Source organism: Triturus cristatus, chromosome 4_2 (assembly GCF_964204655.1).
Source record: "Triturus cristatus chromosome 4_2, aTriCri1.1, whole genome shotgun sequence".
Lineage (NCBI taxonomy): Eukaryota > Metazoa > Chordata > Amphibia > Caudata > Salamandridae > Triturus > Triturus cristatus.
Genome location: NC_140586.1, coordinates 122146280 through 122171051, shown reverse-complemented (window position 1 = coordinate 122171051; position 24772 = coordinate 122146280).

Here is a 24772-nt window from a genome sequence, read left to right as displayed (position 1 = left end):
TAATTTGCAACAAATAAAGTGCCACCTAAGAGAAAATGCCCTGAAATACAGCTTAATCTGTTGTTTTTCTTATTACGTGCTGCTGCTGAGCGCCACAATCAACCAGTTTATATTTAGTATAACGCTATCCATGCTTAATTTGTGATGGGAAAGTGCCGGGGCTATGATCTTGCCGCAGCTTGATCTTGCAACAGCTTTACCTAATCATTTTTGTAGTTTAGCCTGTGTAAAAAACTTACATAGACGTTTTTTACCCCGCACGACAGCTCGTTTATTAATGCTGACAAACTCTTAATGATTATCCAGTCTAACAATGTTCAGAACCATAATTCTCTAATCAAGTGCTGGGCATCTTGGCGACGCTCTTTGCTATCAGGACATTTAAGGCAGAGTTTCACCAATATCGGCTGGGTATCCCTCAAGGTCTATTCTTTACTTTATTTGTAATGACGGAGTCGGATATCAGGAGGAAATGTGTTTACCACACCTGCTGTACCCGAATACAAATCTGAAAAACCCCTCAACTCGCACATACATTGGTTTATTTACAAGCCCCTTGCGTCACTTTTTTCTATATTAAAGTGACGCACCGGTGGCGCAAGGGGCTTGCAAATAAGCTCCACAAAGCCTTACTCAACACAGGCCCTCCATCAACAGCGGTGTACACTTCCATCGACCTCCCAGGCACCCCCGCTCAACAGGACTCTCACTGCCATCTGTTGGTTCCTACCATGCACAAACAAGCATTTGCAATGCAATAGGTCTCGCATTTGCGAGAGTTTGAGCTATTAGCATTGTAAATGACAGTGCCTTTTATTTATGTTTTAAAAAAAATAAACTTAAATAAAAAGCATTGTCATTTACAATGCCAATTGCTCAAACTCGTATAAATGCGAGACCTATTGCATTGCAAATGCTTGTTTAAAGGTGGTGGCTGTTGAAGGTGTTTCCCAAAGCTGGTTTAGCCCCATGTTCTGTAAACTGCTGTTGAGATACTCCGCAGCAGGGGTTGCAGTGTGTAATAGAATTCCTTCCATAACTGTTCGTTAAGAGTTCCCTGTGGGGATTTCCGCACTTTATCCCAGTTGATGCTGTAAGCCCCTTGCCTTGCGATTGATTGTTTCTGCAGACCAAACTCGAGTCTAATTTGTGCAGGCGATGTGTATTTAGGTAGCCCGAAGATGATCCTGTATGCAGTTGTTACTGTGGCATCAAGTGCTTTGGAATCTCTTCCTTTCTGTGCCTCGCTGCCGTAGGTGATTGTTGGTAGCAGCTTTGCGTGGGCCACCTGTGCCAAGGGCAGGATCGAAGGGCCTTTTAGTTTTATGTTTAACATTTTTAAGGAGATGGCTAGCGCTAGGCCTTTATGCCTAATGCTGTGTTTCTGAGAAAGAAATCGGCCGCCTTTATCTAACTTTACTCCCAGGTATTTATATTCCGTTGTGTCCTCAATTCTGGTCTCTCCCCAGAACCAAACAGGTGGCTGTCTCCTTTCTTTCCCAACCATCATGGTTCTAGTTTTGTCCAGATTTATCTGTAAGTCGTTTGCTTTGGAGAAATCGTGTGTAGCATTTAAAAGGTGTTGAAGCCCTACTTTTGTTTGACTGATCAGGACTCTGTCGTCCACGTATAGGAGACAGGGTAGCAATATGTCTCCTATTTTTGGGGCATGTGAGTTACAACTGATTTTTTTGGGACTAGATCTGCTATAAACAGATTAAAAAGTGTGGGCACCAGAACACATCCTTGTTTCAGCCCTCTTTCCGTTGGAATCCGCCTTGTTGGGAAAGACCTGTTGCTCAGCTTTATCTGTACCCATGTGTCGGTGTGCAGATTTATCAGCAGATTTAGTAGGGACTGTGGCAGCCCCCAGCTTTGCAGTTTAGGCCAGAGTCTGTTCCGGTTGACATGGTCGAAGGAAGCCTTGTAATCGATGAAGCATAGGTAAAGGGGTCTTCTTGCAGATTCTGCCTTATCCATAAGCATTGCCATGCTGAGTATGTTTGTAGTTGTCCCAAATGATTTTGCGAATCCAGTCTGATGTAATGGGATTGCAGATATTTCTTTGGCCCATGCCTGGAGCTCCTCTAGTAGTGTGCCGGCAAAGAATAGCCTTGTTATCTATTAGGGCCACCAGACGGTAATGTTGTGGTTTTGACTTATCTCCAGATTTGTGTATTGGTGAGATGATTGAACCCCTCCAAGAGGATGGCAAGATGTTCAGCTCCCTTTTTTCTCCAAATAGAGGTTCCAGCGCTTCTGCCCAAAGCTTTGGCTCTTGTTTGTAGAGAACTGGAGAAATGCCATTTGGGCCAGGAGCGCCTTCTCTCCTTCCCTTTCCTATTTGCCATTTGATGGAATTAGTATGGTTTACGTACAGATCCTCTTTGAGTTTATCTCCTCCTGATTTCCGAGATGCCATGAGGTTGTTTGCAGCCCAGGCCTTAGTGGTGGTTTGGGATTCCGACGTTTTTTGTTGTTCTTGGACGTTAGCGCTATGTTCCGTGGCTTGATGGAAGTGAGACCTCAGATAATTTGCCCAGGCATCCTCTGAGATGTTTGAAGAGGTTCCGTCGTGGTTGGGGTGGATAAATTTATTTATGGTGCTTCAGAATCTAGCACTATTGTTGTGCTTGGTGTCGTCATGTAATTTTGCCCAAAGGTCATTCTCCGTGTCTCTAATTGCGTCCCTTTTCAGTTTTTTTAGTTGCATTTTTTGCCTCTTTAGTTATTGCAATTGTTTTTTGTCGTTTGGCTGGTGGCAGAGTTGGCTCAATAGGCGATAAATGGAATTTTTAATGATCCTGATTTCTTGCTTCGCAGTTTGTAATATGGGCTTCGCGCCGCAGAATCTCTGCTGGGTTGGTGGTTTAATCTTGGTTGCATATGCCTCCATGTTTGTGGTGAAGCATTCCCATTTCTCGATTTCTCCTTGTCCGCTCCGCAAGTCAAAGTGTTGTTTTGCGATTTCCAGCATGTTGCTTTCTGTCGCTGCCTTGAACTTGATTCTTTTGAGATTGATGGTGAGTGCTGGTCTTTGAGGTGCCCGGCACCGTTCAAGTGTATGTACAGTCGTTCTGAGCTCTATTTCCTGGGGCCTGGCCCTGGGGCCGGTGGTCGCTTTCACCTTTATCACCCAGCTGAAATGATGTAACTTGATAGAACAGATCTAGGGAGACAAAGGTGTAGTCCAGTATTGCACTTGTTCTCACTGAGCTGTGGGTTGTTACTGGAGGATTATCTTTGGCTGTTCTGCCGTTGGTTGCTCTTAAGTTAAGATGTTCCAGTTCCTCGAGGATCAGCTGTCCTACTTTGGTTTGTTTGCATGTCTGTGTCATCCCTTGCGTTGGTATATTCCAAATTGTGTTTTTGAGTAGCACTTCCTCATCCGAGGAGGAGCCCATTAAATTTAGATTTAAGTCCCCAGTTAGAATGAGTTCAGTTGTGGGACCTTCTCTTATGTATGTTTCCACAAAGTTACACATTTCCCTGGTGGCTTTGGTTTTCCGTTTTGGTTGGATATAGACATTTACTATCATGATATTAGTGTCCCTTGTGTTTGTTTTGGTTGAGGAAGCAAATACGTTTACTGCTAATAATCCCGGATTTGTTGAACCAAGGGCGCGGGCAGTGTGTACAGTTGTGTTCGCAACATATGTGACCAAACCTCCTTGTAAGTGACCATAGTTTGCCCCCTTAATTGCACTTGTAAAGCACCATAGAAATCCATGTAGGTGAGGGGGATCAATTAGCCAAGTTTCTTGAAATGCTACTATATTGAACACCCTAATGTATTTGACAAAGTCGAGATCTGCTATTTTATTTGCAAGCCCGTTACGTTCCATGAGCATATCCGGATAAGCCCTTTTGTTGTTGTCATCGGTGACGGGCAGCGGGGTTGTCAATCTTTATTGTTGTTTATAGTTCTGGAAATCCATCTTATATCGGGATCCTGGTTATGCAGCGTTAAGGGAGCGCACCGGCTGCTAGGTTCCTCCGATACTTGCGCCCTGTCCCTTTGGCAGTACCCCACTGCTCCTTTCAACACAGACGTTGTTAGTTCATTTGTAATCCACTGATAATCCCTTGTATTCACCGGGATTAGCATATCCAGATATCCTGGTTTGATGTAGGGAGCTATGGTTATCCCCCAGGACTTTAAGGTGTCACTTTCTAAAAGTATTTTATGCGCAATTATTGGTGAAGTCCATGTTGCTCTAGTTTTTTCTCCTGCGTTGGTATCCCTGCATTTGATATATTCTATCGACTCCAGGTCCGACGATTTTACCTCTTTCAATGATGGTATGTGGGATAGCAGCCGCAGTATGTTACCGCGGATCATGATGTCATGAGGTCCTTTAGAAGAGTATTCTGGGATGAACCATTAAGCGCCTATGTCCCTCCCACCTAGCCTTTGATAATCTAGTTTTCCATTGCTTCTGGGTGGGAGGTCAGCCTCCTTCCGTAGGCGTCCTGTTTCCTCATGGCTCCCATCTGTATCTTCTTGTTGTACATTTTGTTCTGATCCTAGCCGTCGTTCAATGCTTCCTAGGTGGGTTGATCCCTGACCAATTTGGTTATGTTCTTGGATTGTATCAAGGAACTGCTCCTGGTGCTGTTCTGTATTTATTAACGTTGTTTGTGTATCGGACGGACCTTTCTGGAGATTTTGACTGATCCTTGTGTTTTCTCCTTCCCTTGTGTTGTTGTTTTCGATTTTTTGATTTCCCAGTTTCCCCAGGTTTGTTTCTCTCCCCTCGGGGGCTTTTTCACTAGTTTTTAATGTTCGTGTGTTTCCGGTGAGCCTTTGGTCCTGAACTAGCTCTGGTTTTTGGCTTCTCGTCACTATTTTTGCTGCAGTTTTAGGATGATTTCCGGTTGTAGTCCCTGTCAGTTCGGGCTGTGATGACGCTGCATCTACTGTCTCCCATACTTGATCAGACCCACTACCTTTTTGCATTCCACTTGGAGGGCTTTGACTCAAGCCTGTGTTTGTTTCTGTGCTCCTTATGCTTATTGTTTCCGGCGATGCGGTACTTTGTCAATTTATTTCTTTTTGCACCGGTGTAACCCCAAAGAGACGCTGAAACCCGCTTAATTTCCCTGGTCATATTATCACTAAGAGCTCCCTGAAAAACGGGCGAGCCAACTCTGACTTTTAGGCGTCAGGGTGACCCGATGATGGAGCATGACACCACTAGGAAGTGTGAGGGTAATTAAAACAAAAGGAATAGCTTCCTTTGCCACTCCTTAATGGGTCCCTTTATCCTAGGCTATCCCATCTGTACCTTACCAGACTCATCATGATATCCAGTTTAGCACTGATGGCCCACAGGCTGGATTTGACATTTGCAAGAATTTATTTTAAATCGTCATCATGGCCATCCCCTCCTCTTGGGTTGTCAGTTAGTTCTTCTTGCGAGGGGCCCTGGCTCACTTGTGTGGCATATTTTTTGCCCTCAAAGGTAAGTTTCGACTGGCGTGTGTCTTGTTTGGCCATTATAACAGTGTGAGGAGTGATTATGTGTTACCAGGTAGATATAGTGTGGGAATTTGGGCTTCACAATGGTGCAGTTGTGCCCTATCTAAAAGTGACTGCAGGAGGAGTGGAGTTCAGATGAAGCAGTCATCTCTGATAGATGGCGATGATCACCGGTAGGTGAGTGTTCCTCTCTAGGTCACCAAAAGTGGTTTGGGGAAAGTAAGTGGTCAAGCTAGGTCCGTTCTATTTATGTCTGCCAATGTGCACAATTCCAGAGAGAGGTAGACGGTGAGCCAAAGAGCACCCCTCAGCTGCAGTCCTCAGGCGTGACCCCGCCACACCACAGGAGGGAGGTCTAAGCCAGGGGGCATGAACAAGCCACACATCATTGTTCAGCCCTACTAGAGGGCCGCCAATTTGCAGTGTCTGGCAACAAGATTAAGAGAGAATGATGATCCAAGTGAGCTCCGGGAGTCTGGCCCCTAGGCAGGCATAGCTGAAATAGTCAAGGCACCTATTCTCGTCAGGGAACGAGTGGATAGCCGGCAGTCCTCGCCCACCACAAGCCCAATGGGTGGCTCCGCCTCTCCCAAGGAGAATAATCGAGGCCTGGTGGCATGAGCAGGCTGCCAAACACCACCAAGGATGCCGGAGGGAGACCACTGGACTGCAATGATTTGAATAAAGGCCCTAAAATAAAGGTCAATGTTGTAAATGGGCCCAGACACAGTAGGCCGCAGACAGGTGTTATCTAAGTGTGTGCAATGTCGGCAGTCAGTTAGGCCCGAGGCTGCTGGAGGAGCCCAGGGAGCCAGGGGAAGACGAAAAAGCATTGTCAACTGGGGGCCTAGTGACACCGTGCCAACGCAGGGAGCACCTCAGAGGTGTCCCCTCCGAGGGGGCCCAGAAAAGCAAAAGCGCCGTCACCGAGGCGCAGATAAATAATTTGAATTGCAGCAGTGTAGGCCACAGTTGGGTTTCGGTAGCCGGGCCCTCCCCCACGGCAGGTTACCTCCAGCTGCATGCAAAGCCCGTCCCTCGGGGTTCAGCTCCAGCACTTGCAAAAAATCACACTGCCAGTAACTCACTGCTGCGTAGCCAGGGTGACCAGTCTCGATCAAGTTGGACCTCGCTTGGCCAGCAGAAATCATCCGCAGCCTCCCCCATGTCCCGGCCGGTAAGTGCTGCCACACCAGCCCCTTTGCGCTGGACCGAGGAGCTAGCGCAGCAGCCCCCCAGGGCAGGCCGGGAAGGGTCCAGAATCTGCCGACTTCATCCACGGCAGTAGCATGCTCTGATCAGGTATTCCCACCGGCATCAGCCCTATATTAAAAGGTTCAGCTCAGCCCACCAGGCTTACCAGATGCAGACGTCTCCAGGCTACGCCCGAGTCAGGTGCTACCACACCCCACCATGCAGGGGTCCCAGGCAGTTAAGATGTATCCTCTTTAATCTGGGCTAGACACACAGGGACGAAACTAGGATGGATGAGCCCTTAGGATGAGAGTAGATGACGGATAGTGTTTATGTTCGACAAGGCCTCTCTATAGAGCGGCCATCTAGCTTCCTGGGCAGGGTGCGTCCTTTTTATGGCATCATTGATAACATCACTGCAACATCTGAAAAGACATCATTGGCAATATCACTGTGCATGGAGGGGACCCAAGTTATAGTTACCTTAGGGCACAAGTCATAGTTATTTGAGATAACTATAACTAATGAATTTCTTTTTTTATTTCTTTTTTTAGTTTTTAGGTTAAAACGTTATGGGGAGAAGGCGGGCTCTAATGACGCTAGTGCGGAGATGATGGATCTTTATTGAGTGTACTGTAAAGAAATCCGGCCGTCTGCTTGTCTAAGTCAGCCAGCACCCTGACACAAAGCCAGTTGGAGACACTGGTGACACGTGCGAATGGTATCCATGCTGGTACTGATCAGGAGCGGCTTTCATCATTACGCTGTAACCACAGTTAGGGTATACAGGTTACCGCCCTGATCTGCATGGAGGGTATTTTACTTTTTGTGTTTCACGTGCACTTTCATTTTAGTTCTGGTCCTGAAGCAGCGCAAACGACCCTTATGGCGATAGAGGCGCGAAACATGTTGACCTATGACCAACGACACCTGGGCATAGTATGCCTTCAGGGGAACATTTTATTTAGCAGTCAGACTCTGCTAAGGGTACTGATCAGGAGCGGCTTTCATCATTACGCTGTAACCACAGTTAGGGTATACAAGTTACCGCCCTGATCTGCATGGAGGGTATTTTACTTTTTGTGTTTCACTAGCACTTTCATTTTAGTTCTGGTCCTGAAGAAGCGCAAACGACCCTTATGGCGATAGAGGCGCGAAACATGTCGACCTATGACCAACGACACCTGGGCATAGCATGCCTTCAGGGGAACATTTTATTTAGCAGTCAGACTCTGCTAAGGGTACATCTGTTTTACATTGGCTGCATGATGACCCTTTATTAATTTTTCACACAATTGCACGCACTGTTTCTACCCTCCACAGAGGACCCACTCCCCACACACCCGCATGCATCATCCGGCAGTCCTCAAAAGATCTCCGATAAAGTGACCCTCCGGGGGCCCATAGGGAATTGCAGCGCCAGCCCTACGAGGAGCACTGCCCGATGATGAAGCATGACACCCTTTGGGGTGTGTGAGGGCATTAGAGGACAAAGAGTGGTCTTCCATTAGCTGAGTGGGTCCTTCACCTAGGATTTCCTTTCACTCTTTTTCCTTTTCTCTTCTTTTTGGGCATGGGTGACTTTTTGCGCCTGGCCACAGGAACAGTGTCCTTTATGGGTTTACATGTTGCTATAGGGAGCATGGACACTGGACCTTAATTAGCTCTCTGGCCCCCCCTTTCTCCTTTTTCTGTGATATATATAAAACGTTATGTAGTCACTGGAATTTTTACCTAACTGTAACGTTACTCTAACCTTTATATTTTTCAGTGAGTGTGTCTGTGTGTATAGATACACACACACACATACAGATATGATTTAAACAAGACACAGGGAAAGACTCTACTTCATGAAGGATTAGTACCCTCAAATTGAAATCTCTGGCAGACTAACATCTTTGAAACTGTAGTTTATAAGACATGTTCACTCTGCTTTTCTTAAACTAGTGGTAATGGTTAGGCACATGAGGAAGAAGCCCAAATTTGACATATTTTGCCTAGCGCCGAATCCCACAGTCCTGCCACTGACAGGGCCAGACTGGTACCAAAATCAGCACTGGCAACAACATTCAAACCAGCCCCACTCTGCAGCAGGTAGTAGCTACAATGAGGCCAAGACCGCATGGCTGGGGAATGGCAGTCCACCATGCTATGAATGCAGCTCCCTCGGCTGCAGTCTACCAGTAAACTGCAAGAGTGGCATATTCCTCTGTGCAGATGTGGCCTTGGCTCTTCTTGACCGACACTACACGCAGCTGGCGGAAAACCCCTCAGGGTGATATCAAGCAGGGGAATATCTAGGCCATGAGGATCCATGCCCCAGTCACAACAGGCTGCTTACACCAGGAGTACACTGTCTTCCCCTTGCAATCTCTGATATGTTCTTGGTACAGAGGTGGCACACGACCCCAGTTTCGTGGTGGGCGACATGCTAAATGATGCTCCAAGGCTTTTAGATTGTGGAGATTGAGAACATTGGAGACAGCAAAAGGGAAAGCCTTGCTCACTATGAGTGTCTACCAGAAAGGTAAAGCCTTTTAGTAGCTTAATGCTGCATTTGGATGTTAAACTGGTACGAATGAGGTGAAACCTCTGCACGGGCAGTGTTACTATGTGCAAACATTGCTAAATAATGAAGTAAAACTAGTACAAAATATGCTGCGTTATGCAGTATAATTTGCCTTTTCTCGCCGCATAGTTTAATGAATGCTGCCATATCATTCTAATGGCCCTGCCCTCTAGCGTCTCTTTCACAGAACCTGCAAAGCTTTGATATCACACGAGCATATGAGTGTGAGGAGGTATGGTTTGCCCCGCCCTCCCCGATACATGAAATACCAACAAAGTAGCAAACCTGCGCCTTGCACCTATATATAAAACTCCCCTCCAGGCAATTTATTCAGGATTCCCCATATTATCCTGTTCACCCATATCTATGGTGGCACAAAATAGCCACGCTTCAGGGCTTTCCCCGGGTTCAAACTTTTTTCCAAACACTCACTTTGTTTTGGCATCCAGGCAAACTGAGGCTGGGAAAGATGACGTGAAGTGCCCAGGGTGACAGAATCTGGTTGAGGTGTAAAGTGGGGATTCAAACTCTGGTCTCGTTATCTCATTGATCAGCTGCTCTAAGTCTCTCGGTTTTATTGGGCATGCCAGCCATGTTGTGATTGACTTAGAAAGCGAGGTGTGACAGACGGCAGACGGCACATTGTTAGTAAGTCAAAGGAAGAGGGTTATCCTGACATCAGCTCTTTCACTGCTTGCTTCTCATTCTCCATCGATTGACTTATTTATTGAGTTAATTTGTAATGGGCTAACATGTTGTCAAAGCTACTTTGTAGCACAGGTAAAACAATTAAGTTACAGAAATGAATTTGATCGAACGGAGAGAAAAGTTGTTTTGGAAAATGATGAGAGAAATGACAGGAAGAAAGCCTCAACAGACAAAAGGGCCTGAACCTATTAAGGAAAAATTAGGGATGGTGGGGCATGATGGAAATTGGAAACAAAATGTGTATCTGAAGAGGTGGGTTAAAAGCCTTTTTGAATGATGTTAAAGTGCCAGTCGATGACAGTTGGGGATTCAGTGAGCTTCAGAGTTGCGCTCCGACTGGTTTTCTGCCACGTTTTTTTCATTTGTATTTTATGGGGACAAATTAAATTTGAAGTGCTGGATCTGAAGTGCTGGCCTAGGTTGTAGAGGAGGCTCATGGTTCATGGCTCGATGGTACTAGTAGAGGCATAGCGGCCCTTGGTGCAGCTGGTGCAGTGGCACCAGGGCCCACAGCGCTGAGGGGCTCTTTGAACCCTGATAACTGTTGTAGTTTACTACACCAACGGCAGTCAAAGGAGCCATTTTCCTGAGCTGCACCAGGACCCATGGCATCCTCGCTCCGCTGCTGTGAACTTGCAAAGAGCGGTGAAAAAAAGCATCGTTTGTACAAGAGCTCTGGGAATCACTTGGAAGAGCAAGGTTCGCATAGTGAATGAAATGTAGCCCCATATCCCTGCCTAATGTCTGGATTCTCTGCTGTGCTGAATGGAGGCACACCCCTCTCTGCTCCAGACTTGGCAGCCTCCTCAAATGAGGTGCAGGAGAGCATCCTCTCAGAGAGCAGCTCTGCCAGGGTGACTCATCGGCCAGGCGGATGGCATGCCGGCTGGCACTCAAGATGCAGCGACAACCTGTCACTGCTGAGATTACGACAAGGACAGATCCCAGGATGCAAGGGAAGATGGGCAGAATGCGGCTGCTCCTACCCTCGAGGGGCGAGAGCGAGCTGGATCTGATGGAGCGAACAGGAGATACAGAACAAGCATGGGCATTAAACTCGATTACGCCTTTGTAATTGTGATTGTAATTTTATTTATATAGCGCTTACTACCCCTGACTAGGCATCAAAGCACTTTTCAGCAATTAGCACGCTACTCTGGAATCCAAAGAGGATTAGTGGTGAATTAGTATAGGGAGATATGAAATTAATTTAAGAGGTGGACATGTGAGTTTGTTATTTGGATTGAAAAAGGATAGTGGAGGGATAGAAGAGGGAAGGGTTTCAATTTATATAGCGCTTGCTACCCCTGATGAGGTGTAGAAGTGCTTTGCGGTGCGTAGCATGGTACTCTGGAACCCAAACAGGAATAGTAGGGAATTAGTGTAGGGAAATATGAAATTAATTTGAGCGGTTGACATGTGAGTCAATTGGATTGAAAAGGATAGTGGATGGACAGAAGAGGGAAGGATATAGAAAGTGGTTTTTTTAGATCATAGCAGTAGGAGGAGGTTTGGGGTGAATAAAGGGGAGGTGAAGGGGGCAAGAGTCAGAGGCAAGGCTTGTTTGGGAGATCTGAATAGTAAAGGAGATTTGAGATGATGCAAGGAGGAGTAGAGGAGGAAAGAGTCTAGAAAGGGACATTTTGAGGCTCTGGGTAGTAGAATGGGATTTGGGATGAGTCAGAGAGTGGAGGAAGAGGATGTATTGAGAGAGGTATAGGGTGAGAAATAGGGTAGTGCATTGGAGAGAGTAGTAGAATGAGGTTTGGGATGAATCAGTGAGTGGAGGTGGAGAATATATTGGGAGAGTAATTATGTGAGATGGGGTAGTGCACTGGAGATGCTGAATTAGAAGTAAATAAATAAATATAAAAGGCACATAAGTACATGGTATAAGGAAGGTAATAGGTGTAGTTTTAAGTTGAATTTAATAAACTCAGACTTTCAAGTGCCGCTATACTTCATGCTAATTTATTTATTTTTATAATTATTTATGTTTTTTGGGAGGTAATTCAATAGTGAAGCGATTGTAGATAGTTATGATAAAAATACTAATTATGCAGTGACCTATATACATGTTAAACATAGAATAGTATAACGGTAAGCAATATGTATGTTGGTCAAGCAGAGCTGACGAATATCGATATATTTTTAAACATAATGATTATACATGTTTATACAAAGGAATGCACATATGTAGGTACACAACTATACTGCAAATAAATGCTTACATACACAGGGATATACTCTATATTTATGTTTGAGTATGGTGGCTATATGGGGAATCTGTTGGCTTTCCAATTGTTATTGCCGATGCTGTACAGGATTTCTAATGAAAAAGGTGCTTCACTAATGTCATTTTGTAGGCGAGCGCATGCACGTCTACAAAATGTCCTATTATATTTACTGATCCTAGATAGATTGTTAAATGACAAAAATTAACTTGGGGTAGGTGGGCAGTGCAAGGCATGGGGCACAGAGGCAGTGTGAGGATCTTAAGGACACTGGGCAGACAAAATGACAAGTTTATAGTCAAGCCAAGCCAGTGTGAGGTGCATCAAATGCAACACACGTCTTGCCAGAACTTAGGAAAAGTGAAGGTATTCAAGTATCTGAAGGGGCAGGAAAGATGATGACCATCGAAGAGTCTAGACCAGCCCTGGCTTGAGCTGGTACTCCATCAATCTCCCTCATCCTCGTCCGTACGCTTAATGGTGGCTGGCACCTATACAGGCCAAATCATCCTTCACTTTGAAGAGGGGCCTATGCTTTTCTCAGTCACTTCAATAAGTTTTTTTCTGGTGGTGTTACCATGGTGTGCTGCCCTCCGCTAGAAACAGGTGGTAACCTTGGACCTTTCTTTACAAGATCATTGCCTCCTACCCATCTAAGTACACTCAAGCAGGGATCACCACAAATTGAGATGCTGCACATGAGTGAAGGTCCAAGCCTAAGCTGGCCTTCAGCAACCACCTGGTTGGCTTCTGGGAACACCTATGCTAGCTCAACACTAATGACATAGAGTTTCTGGGTGCCTCAAGCAATGTACCCACACTTGTGCAAGCTTCTCAGTGTCACGACTTCTGGCTCCTATTGCCACAAGGTAGTAAAGTGCTGATTACAAGGTGACACTGCAAGAACAGCTGAGAGCACTTTTCACCCTAAATGGGATGGGTATGCCCGGACGTGGGTCACTTGCTCACTGTGCCACTGGATTCAAACTAGCCTGGCCAATGAGGGGTTATACCCCGAAAACAGTCCCAGGATGCTGGTTTCCGGTCCAGGGAGGACCAGGCTTGGCAGATTGAGCTGAACTGTCCCCAAGAGGAACAGTGTCCAGACTGATTTGCATATGGCTGGGTCCAAACTGGGATGATGTAGTGAGCAAAAGAACTATGGATTTAACCCAGATCTCTTGACTGGGGGTAAATATATGATTTATTCAGTATTCCGTCCATCATTTGTTTGCGTAGCACTTTTCATACTAAGCGGGATGGGTATGCCCAGACGTGGGTCCCTTGCTCATTGTGCCACTAGATTCAAGCTGGCCTGCCTGATGAGGGGTAAAACCCCGAAACCGGTCCGAGGAAGCTTGTTTCCGGTCTAGGGAGGACCTGGCTTGGCAGGTCGGGCTGAACTGCTCCCATGAGGAACAGGGTCAAGACTAATTTGCATATTGCTTGGTCAAAACTGGGGAGGAGTAATGAGCAAAAGAACAGTGGATTTAACCTATATCTCTTGACTGGGAGGTGGATGTATGATTTATTCAGCATTCCATCCATCATTTGTTTGCGTAGCACTTTTCATACTAAGCGGGATGGGTATGCCCAGACGTGGGTCCCTTGCTCATTGTGCCACTAGAGTCGAGCTAGACTGCCTGATGAGGGGTAAAACCCCGAAACTGGTCCGAGGAAGCTTGTTTCCGGTCCAGGGAGGACCTGGCTTGGCAGTTCGGGCTGAACTGTTTCCATGAGGAACAGGGATTTGCATATCGCTTGGTCCAAACTGGGGTGAAGTAATGAGCAACAGGACGCTGGATTTAACTAAAATCTCTTGACCCAGGGGTAAATGTATGATTTATTCAGCATTCTGTCCCTCATTTGTTTGCGTAGCAGGAATCCAGCAGTGCCTCCAGAACCTGAAACCTTCTGTGGAAAGAGAGACTTGAACTCAGTTTAGCCCTGCCAACTCACATGACGCAACTGTCTGTCACAAGATATTATAATTCTCCACACGGTTGCCTGGTGAAGCAGTGGCATGACAATATTGAGGGCGCCCCTGCAAAGTGCATGAGGGGGGCCCCCCTCAAACTTTGGACCCAGTCAAGAGCTCTTACATCGGGGGCCTGCTGCCCGTGCGGGAGGGGCCCCCTGCAGATTGGGACCCCAACACCGTGTGGGCTGCGGTTACTAATGTTAGGCCACTGTGGTGAAGAGCATATAGCTCATGGTGCACACAGGGTGAGCTGAAAACTCCTATACAGAGTGGGGTCCCAGCTGTGTGAGAAGTCTCTGTAGAGTTAGGCTCCATTCACTTCACAGTTTTTCATCTTTCAATTGTCACCAACTTTCCATACACATCTTTCTCTATCACTTCATTTACGATATACTTTTACTCCTGTATATACCATTGTGAGCTCTTCTTTTCAACCGGTACACTTCTTGTCCATTGGTACTTGTGGGCATTATACATGGAGCCCAGTCCAAATCATTTCATATTGCTTTTTTAACATGAATGTGATACTATTTGTCATCACCATGCTCAGTGATGTTGGAATATTTTCTATTGCGAAGTACAGATATATTTGTTCAAGTGGTACAATGACACTCAGTGCCTGTTGTAATATTGTAACAGCGTTTATGATAATCCGCTGGAGTCGGTACACAACTCGGAAGTCATGCTCAAATGAGGGTACATTTTTCTACCCATCCACTTGGGGTACTGCATTGAATTATATATATATCTTTGTTGCATTTAAGTTCAGTGTGAGATGTTGTCACACATTTGTTAATTTTTTATCACGATGTTTTGCGATTTGCGTATCTTTGTTTGTTCATTAATACCTTCCCCTGATTTGACTTGCTACCTTATCGTATCCCCTTGAATTCTGCTTTTAACCCCTGGTCTACTGGTTTCTTACGTATGTACTACATCCTCTAATATGGCGTTCACATTTCCCATCACGTTCTTCATCGAACATTTAGTCCATCGTCCACGATGGCACTACATAATAGCGTCTTGCTCACAACCTTCGCACACACACTATCGGCGTTTTGGTGCAAGCCATCCACCACATCTTTGTAAGCAAATCTATTAGCATAATTTGTTAGTTTTACAGCACGCCTCACAGCACTTTTGCAGTATGCACTTACCTGTATTTCACACCACATTGTATTACGTTCGGCATATATATGCCTATACTTGCACCCACCAGCTCCGTGATTACAGAGCAATACACATCGTGGTGGTATTGGTAAAGAGCCACTGCATGGGTCACGTTTTGTTCCATTTTTAAATTCCACACTCACATTCACTTTATACTTTGTCCATTAGTCACGATAATACACATGTAGCTCATGAACCTTGCACTTGTCCTGTGGACGTTTACTTTCCTCTTTATTGAACTCATTGTTAGTAGACATTCACGAACACGGCTCAGTGCTCGCTGCATGCTATACCTTCTATTACACCTGGGAGAAGGTGGAGAACCGCCATTTTTCAACTGGTTTCTCAAATTACTTAGCATTATTATTTGTAGAAATTTTCCCCTGACGAAGGGCATAAAGTGCCCAAAATGCATTGGGTGACGTCGAACCTTCTCAATAATGCTGTAAAGTTGATATAAACAGATCTGCGATATGATGATTATAATATTGATTCATTGAATACAATTTCGTCATATGAAGATTGGAGTCAACATTTTTGTATAAACTCTTCTTATAATTTTACTATATTGCCTCCTGCGATCTTTCGCTGTGCTCAGGGGGACGCTTCCTAAACCAGGCAACGCTACCTTCCATTACAGGACTCCCAACCTCCCCAGAAAAGGGGAGACTGAATCAGAAACCTATATTTTTGTACTTCTTTTGTCGGGGCAGGGGCATGGTTGGGGGATTTGGGTGGGAGGCTGCCTTCTCAGAAATGACCAGCACATAGCCCCACCCCTTCATTTGCCCCTTGATGGCTACTCAGATGGTGGTGGGCTCAGGACCCCGTCCCCTCGAAGATCCCACTTCATTTCCCAAACATTTATAGTTTTTATTTCAGTTTGGCAGTTATATATAAACTATTGTTTCCCAGGGCACTGCCTCCAATGCTGGGTCCGGTGAAAGGGATGCTGGGAGTCATTTCTTGGAGCTTCCTGTTACCTCAAAACCAGTCATTGGTCTTGACTCTTGATGGCGCAGTTCAGGGGGCGGTTTGAGCTGGAGGCATCTTCAGAAGCTAAGTAGGAGATCACATTGGATTGGCCCAGACTTTTTGGGGTGGGGATCTTGGTGCCATTTCTGTTTTACAAGTGCACCATTCACCCTTTGCTGCTGGGTGCATCAATTCAAGCTGTGCTGCTCTAGAACAGATGCAATTTCTAAACATGGCACTAAATACCCCACCACCCTTACCAGTGTAGTGCAGTGATTGCCTCTTTCATCGCTTAGGTGTGTTTTTGAATCCAAATTCTAAATGACTACCCTTCTCCATCCCATGAAAGCACGGAGTGTCTATGACGTAAAACCACAGACATAAATTAACAAATAAACAAGACAGGCAGGGTTATGTGACGTGTTTATCTTCTCTTATGCCCTGAATATTTATTCATTTCAATACATGTCATAAATTGTGATCATGGTATGGTGGTGCCTGGCATGTGTTTTAGGTTAATATTTGTCCGGTATTCCCAGCTTTTTGACATCTTCCTTTATGGCCTTGGCAAGCTAAATGATTATCTGGCCATTCACTTTGATTTACTTATTTTATTAGGGGGATTTACAAAGTGCAAACCTAGCTCGGAAGGGCATCAGAGCGCTATAAAAGTATTTGTATAGCGCATTGATAGAAACACTGCCTCTCTACACATCAACAGCATACACAACCAACATTTGAGGATAAAGAGACATGCTGGAATGTTTACAGTGTACAAGAACACGGACATGGTTACTCCGTCACATATTTGAAAAGATATCCCGTCTGCCTAATTACAAGTCCATTTAATCCTATAAAACTTGTATTACGGTGGACGGGAAATACGTCACGTATGTTGTGATGGAGTATCCCATCCGCCAAACTTGTAACCAGGCCCTTGGTGTTTACAACACACAGGGTGGTCAGAAACAGAGCAACACGTGGGTTTGGGCAGGGGCGAGATGCAGGCAAGGACGGCTGAAAGAATTGGAAGAGGTGGTTTTTGAGACCTTCCTGACTTGCACCACAGAAGAGCAGGTCTGAGGTGCAAAGGAAGGTCATTCAGAGTCTTGCTTCACGTGCACAGAAAGCCTGGATGGGCTTAGTTTGAAAAAGTTGTGATTTGAGTAGGTACAGAACGCAAAACGCTATGAAGTGAGTTCAAATTAGAGCCAATACAAAAGGTAAAAGGTGTAGAAGCCTTGTTCTATAGTTAGAGAAAGTCTGGAGCATGCACAGGTCTAATGAGTGATGCAATATGTTTGTGTGTACACAACTCCAAACACTATGGCATGGTTCAACTTACTCAACTTTAAAAGGCGCCAAGTGCACAGTAAGGGACTGGGTTCAGATTCCAGAAGCTGGAGAGAAAGGTGCCTAATGAATGTTTTGTAAGCAGCACCTTGCCTGTGTGGCCTTTGTGCTTATTGTAGCTCAAAGAGAGTGATTTGAAGCAGAACTTTTGAAACTAGTCATGAGTGCAGGCAATTCATCAAACAAAGGCACGGAAATCAATACCACCCACTATAATGATTTTCCAGCTTCTGTGCAATAAGAGCAGGAAATCCTTTTTGTGGTAGCATGCTTTATTTGAGATTGCTGCTGTCTGCATTCACAGACTATTGAGTATGCCCCTGGAAAGCATAGGTCGTTTTTTGGTTTTGCAGGTAAAACACAGCTTTCTGTGTGTGTTAGGGTGTGGGTGTGACACAAGGCCCATGAAAATAGGCTCTGACGCGGCACAGTATATTTGCTATTGGTATTGACCACCCTAAATGGTACTGGTATTTCCATGTGTTCCCGAGCTCGATGTTCTATCAGGACTCAAGCTGCATCTCATTGATGAGGTCCAACAGAGCCAAAAAATGCCTTGGATTGGTTGTGGGTCGGCCCAAAAGGGACATGGCTGGGTAGTTTGGATTAAACTATGGGCCTTATTATGACTTATGACTTTGGTGGTCTTGGAGCAGGGCCGCCATGCTGCCGCCCTACTTCAAGACCGCTAAAGCCATGAGAAACCGCCAACCAGATTATGACTTTTTTTGTTTACGGCAGGTGGTTCTTTAGTGGTACCACTGCAGTGCCTATGAAAAAGCCACTGCAATGGGAGCTTCAAGGGCAGTTCCTGCAGGGCATAGACTGTCAAATCCATGCCCTACAGGAACTGGGGGTGCATGCATACAGGGGGGCACACCATGTGTCCCCCTGCATGCATCTCCAGGCGCTCTCCTGTAGGGCCCTCTTCGTTTCCTCACTGGCACACTTTTCGTGGCGGGCTCACCGCCATGTAAACTGCTGCGGTGAGGGAACTCCTAATATGCTTGGCAGTGCAGCATTGGCACGGCCCTCATATTAGGGGCATTAGACTGCTGCAAGTCCGCCAGGGATCGCTGATGCATGATAGCAGCAGAGGTCGCTTGGCTGTCCAACCGCCCTACTTGAAATAGGGTGGTCAGACCACTGGTGCAGCGGTAGCCACACCGCCACCGTGGGTTTGGCGGTCCGTCGGACTCATAATAAGGCCTGTTTGCTTTTCTGGTAAGAAACCAAGATTGAGTTGCATATGGTTGGTCCCTCACCCCAAGAGCACAGAAATCAGAAAAAAACTATAGATTGGAATGCACCTAGAGTAATTACCAGTGGTTGAGATAGATTCATTCCTTCATTCACTTTCTTGCAGTCAAAGTTAGTGCCATACACATCTGTTCTTCTGACGTAAAGGCAACAAAACAGTTGCAACCTCAGTCGCTCAAGATCCACTGTCCACATACTCTAGAACAAATTAATACATATACAATGGACAAGACAAGTAAATCCACTGTCACAGTTTTCCTCTACTGGAAGTAATATCCCAGGACATACATGGGGGCACTAAATTGCAGCCTTGAAAACTTTCCTCCGAACAGACAACACCTCTTTACCAGTAGCACGCCTCAAACTGGGTTTAAATGTTTGCACAAATAAACTGCATGAAAACAGAAATGTTTAAAGGTACTGCATTCATTCCTAACAGCTTAGTATAAATTGTGATATCCAGTCTCAAATTCAACCCCACTGTAAAAATAAGTTAATAATATCTACGAAATCTGATTGTATTTCTGATATAAGGGAGAATTCCCTTCACTGAATATCTTACTCAAATAGAAGAATCCATTAACGATATCAGGGTGAATTATTTATATAGGATGGCTTATTGTAAAGGATGGAATAAATAGAGGCCTGCAAACCCAGTATATACATGTATTGCTAAATATGTTTTTTATAATTCTTTTTATTTCCAAAAATCAACTCGTTGGTCATTACACATATATAATCACATTTCTTACATTGTTGCAGTCACAGATTCTAAATACGTTTTTTAAAGATCAGAATTAATTGACGAGAGTAGAGTAAATTCCATCATTTGAATGGGTTATTCAGTACTAAAAATATATTACCAATTGAGTGAGATAACTATTTTAAGGGCATTGTTGGGGGGCACAAAAACAGTGGGTCGGGAATGGAGTACTTGGAATTGAGTGGAAAATAAGAAAACGGACTGCAACAATAGAGATTTCCTAACCATGCATGTTTGTCATTTATGGGTAATTTCACCTTGTTTTGTTTTGAATAGTCCTCTGTTAAAAGTTCAGGGGGAAGTGACTGAAGCTCAGTGAAGATGGTGGTCCATGTAGAGAGGATCTGTTTAATGCAAGAAACCAAAACGAATCATTTTGCGATGTAGGACAATCAGTTTCACTGTTTTACTCTTCAGGGCTGGTATTCACAAAATTACTAGGTGGCACACATTCAGAATCAAGGGCCTGGAAAAACGCAGCCTGGAAGCGCTTCCGTGTCAAAATGATATTTTGCATGGGCTTTCGAATGTATTTGCAATGATGCTGGGTCCCTCTTAACCGTTCCTCCCTTTTCACCCTGCTATTCCCTCCTATTCTTCATCCTTTTCTCCGCTAGCGTGCCATTCGAGGACCTTGTGATTGTCTCATACTGAAGAACCGGTTCAGTTTGGTGCTTTTCAAGTGTCCTTCTTGGGCAAGCTCTAGCTTTGTGTACAGCGGTGCTTCTCACAGCAGGCAATACTGGGGCTGGCTCCAGTCAGGAATACTTGCAATGTGAACCCAATTAAGTGAGATCTCTGCACTTGGCTGTCATTAATCTTTCTGAAGCAGCAATTAGGGACCGACAAAGGGCAGACCTGCCGCGGAAACTTCCTTACCTTGAGAAGAAGCTACAGTACCCTTTCACCTCTACCATCTACCAAATAGCAGAGCTAAGGAAGAACTAACGAGCACCCCTATGCTAGCGAGGTTCATGGAATTTCTAAAAGTAGCCCTGTCTACATCCCGCTCAATCCATTGCCTGAGTTTCCATCCCCCAGCCACAGGAATGCAGTAAATATAACTCCACTGGCTGAGAAACTATCCTCACTCTGATTTGGTACGTGCCACAACCAGCGGAATCCAAAATGGATTCCACTTTTCTTCAGTAGTCAATACTGTGAGCCAGACTTTAAAGGTCAGAAGGCATCTCCTCCTGCACTTACTAAATCGGGTTTTCAATTGTTGAGTTGTTTTCCTTGTATGCTCTCTCACATTGCTATGATCATGAGGCTACTGCTGCCTTTCAGCACAGCCTAAACCTTTTGATATATACTAATATGTGCATCCAGACATTCCTTTATGCTTCCTGCCCTTGATCTAATTAGCTGTTATTGCTATGGCGATGGTCTAGTCGAAGTCTTTCAGGGGTTCGTATTTACCTAATTCTAGTGCTTATCAAAAGTACCTAACATAGCACTATCTCCCATGCAATTAATGTTTCTTTCAGCAATTTCCATTCTAAGGCAGAATGCAATTTACAAAAAGCTTCTCTGTATTCCCATGAAAATTGACCTTGACTTAAAACTTCAAGTAGTCTCTCCTTTTTCTTTTCAAACAACCTCTCCATAATTTCCATCCTCTTGATGTCCCCTCTCGATAAGCACATCATCCTCTAAAGATTGTAGATGATAGCCTTAATTCCCATTACCATATTTCTGCAAATTGCCAACACCTCATCTCAAAGATCATAACCTCTCCTTTAAAAGTAATACCCCTGCACTCTAATAATGCCTACTCTCTTGTAGCTCATCTATTAAAACTGACAACCATTTGCATGAGTTCACACATTCTCTCCTACTACAGATCAAACCTCCCTCCTATTAATTTAATCTGCTACACAGAAACTTGAATGAATGCATGGAATATGCAAGGCTACTCCCAATCACCAACACAAACCACTGAAAAAAATCCTACCTGGAGTTCTGGAGCAGGTCCTAAAGCACTTAAATACCTCATCAGGGATAGCAAGCACTATACAAATGCATTTACAATACAATAAAATATATGACCCCCTGCCAACACTAATACTGATACGATAACATTTAGTGCCGATTATGAGTTTTGTCGGAGTGGGAGCGAGCATTACGCCACTGCCGCGCCCCCTCAACGCCCAGACGTGCTGCCGCCTGTCCACCAGATTACGACTTTAAATTGGTCTGGCAGGCAGGCTGTGTTGGAGTGCCTCTTTTGAAGGCGGATGAGCCTTTGAAAAACGCACTGCAATGGGACTGCACAACAAGGCTTCTGCATAGCATGGACTCGAAAGTCCATGCTGTGTAGGAACTGGTTTGCATGGACACAGTGGGGCACATGTTATTCCCCCCAATGTGCATCTATATGCGGTGGAGGCACAGGGGGCCCTGTAGGGGTTTCCTCTATGCCACGGTGTACATGGTTGAGGAACCTCCATGACACCGCCAGCGTTGAGGAAATTAGTAATATGCTTGGCAAGACAGCAGCGGTCTCTCCAAGCATAATGTGGACTCTGACCTCCGTCACACTGCTGGGAATAATAATAATAATAATCCACATTTGTAAAGCGCGAACAATCACCCGTAAGGGTCTCTAGGCGCTGGGGGCCGTCGGGAAGATTAAGCAAGCTATTGCCCAGAGTCACATGGTGCTGGGCTAATCTGCCGCCGGAGGTGGGGATTGAACCGTGATCCCCAGATTCCGGAGTCAGTCACCCAGACCGCGGCACCACACCTCTTCCACATCGGTTCCCTGGTGGAGTTGGCAGTCCTTGGCAGTCCCAGGGCAGTCCAACCACCCAACTCATAATGGGACGGTCGGACCGCTGGTGCAGCGGTGGCTGTACCACCAACACCATGCCTCCGCGTGTCTGGCAGTTCTTGGACCGCCAGACTCATGTCCAGCCGTTAGCGGTCAGACATTGTGGTTCATAAAGACTGCATAATAATTTCCTTACACTGTTTGACACTCTCATGCTCACAAAAGATGAAACTGCTATGGGTCATGTCCCTCACCCTGTGCTGTACCAGGCCGCAGCCTTAAACCATCCACTGCACACACTTGAAATAACTGAAGATATCTGCCAAATGCCGCTGGCCAACGAAGAACTTTATTAGTCCACCACTTCAGGTCCAACAAGCTACATTCTATGAGTGCTTCTTGACATCTCACAATGACAGCCAGATATGGCGTGATGTTATCAAACTCCACCTCAGTAGCTCTCTCCTTTATGTCTTCCTCCAGGCTATGAATCATGGTAGCTAACCCTGAATGAGGGTGAGTCCCCAGGGCACTGATGAAGAGTGTGTCTTTAAAGTTTTAATAAAGTTGCATAGACTTTCAATTGGGTAAACGTTTGTTCATTTCATCACGACGTTTGTGTTCATTTATTTCTTTTTTTAAATCGAAGATGCAGTTTTAAACAAGTGCCACGATATTACAAATCCCAATGCATTTCGGCTAGGTATTAGCCTTCGTCAGGGGTTTTTTCTGAAAAAAACGAGATATATATGCTGTCTTAGTTATAGCTGTGTGGTTATATGGGTGTGTAGGGAATATTGTATCCGGATGGTGGGGAAATCGGGTGTTGTGCCGCTTGTTAGACGTGGTGAAGGGGGTGGGAGAAATTATACCCTGCGTGCCTTAATGAGTGATAGGAAACTTATGCGGTCTCGTAAGTGATGGATGTTTACGCTTCCATGGCTGGTAAGTGACGCATACAGTGAAGGAACTGGTTTGCTAACGTTACTGTGCTCAAGTGCTTTCTCGGTATATGACAAACGTGAGTTAATTAAGGTGGGTAAACCGCAATCCCTTATCGTATCAACACTTACTTGTAAGTTAACGTGGACAGCGTTTAAAGATTTCTGGGCGCGTGCGGTCTGGCGACGTGCTTGTTGCTCCATGGAGTGTAACGGCGTGTAGGTGGGCGTGTGTAATTAAATGTCCTAGTGTGTGTGAAAATCAAAATAGGACTGGTTTCTATGACCATGGAAAGTAAAAAGAGACTATATCTTAGTTTGACTAGTAAGTGATAACAATAATAACAAAAATAAAATGAGGTTTAAATTGAAAAAATTGATACAGAATAATAACAAAGGCAATCAATTTAGAGGTAACACGTAAATTCCATACGATCATTCATCCCGTCTGGTTTCATTGAATTTAATGTACGAATCCAGTAGTTTTCTCGTTGCAGCAGTGTTTTGTGATTATCTTTACCTTCGGATTTGGTGACTACTTCTAGAATGTTAAACTTAAGTTGACTGATGTTATGTCCAGCTTCATGAAAGTGGTGGGCCACTGTAGATTTCAAGTTGTTTGTTCTGATGTTACTTTTGTGTTCATTTATGCGTATTTTGATTTTTCTTTCTGTCTGTCCTACGTAAATCTTGCCACAGGGACATTTGAGAGCATAAATTGTATTGGTGGTATCACATGTTGCTGTTACCTTTAGTTTGATGGTGTGTCCTTTCATTGGATGTGTGATATATGGTCCAGGTGTGATGTTGTTGCAGTTGTTACAGTTTCTGCACGCAATGGTTCCTTTGTATCTGGTTTGTGGATCTTGGTTGATAGGATTTTTTATGATCTCTCCCAGGTTTTTGCTTCTGGTGTATGCAAATATCGGTTCATTTTCAAAGATTTTGTTAAAATCCGGTTCTAGGCGCAATATTGACCAATGTTTCTTGATGGTGTTTTTGAAACGTTTGCTCATTGTGGAGTATTTGGATACCACGGTCATGCGATTGAGTGGGGTTCTTTCTTTTGATAGTAATGCTGTTGTCCTACTAATAGTGTCGCTTCTAGCTTCTGCTTGGCGAAGGATGTTGTCTGGATATCCCCTTGTCTTAAACCGATGTAACATTTCTTTGGTGCGTGCTTTCATGGTATCTGGATCAGATACGATTCTTTTTACTCTCAAAATTTGTGTGAACGGTAGGTGAGTCTTTAGGGCGTTAAGGTGAAAACTGTCATATGATAAGGTATTGTTTTTGTCGGTGCTTTTTCTGTGTAAGTCTGTTTGAAAACCTTGATGGGTTTGTATGATGGTAACATCCAGGAAGT